Here is a 294-nt window from a genome sequence, read left to right on the forward strand (position 1 = left end):
CCAAGGAAGGAGATATTTAAGGCGCAAAGAGACGATAAGAAGAGAGAAACACCAAATCTGACGTGAATGATTATGCGAAGAAAACAGGAGAGACAGAAATCCTTTACGAACGCCTAATTAATCCCTTTTTAATCCCCATTTCGATAAATCGCCTCCAGCGTCGAGCTAATGATATGAAAGATGAAGTCAAATCAGGTTAATCAACGCTCATCGCAAAAGGCTTCAATAAAACCAAATTCAGTCTAATCAGAAATGATTAATTCGACGCGATAAACTTAGTCATAGAAGCTGAAT

General features: G+C 38.1%; 1 protein-coding gene across 1 annotated transcript in view; it reads right to left on the reverse strand.

The window, feature by feature from the left end:
* The window catches only part of LOC119591093 (tachykinin-like peptides receptor 99D), a 37,171-nt gene that overhangs the window by 32,225 nt on the left and 4,652 nt on the right, over window positions 1-294 (reverse strand). The window lies entirely within an intron of this gene.

Source organism: Penaeus monodon, chromosome 28, assembly GCF_015228065.2.
Source record: "Penaeus monodon isolate SGIC_2016 chromosome 28, NSTDA_Pmon_1, whole genome shotgun sequence".
Classification (NCBI taxonomy): Eukaryota; Metazoa; Arthropoda; class Malacostraca; order Decapoda; family Penaeidae; genus Penaeus; species Penaeus monodon.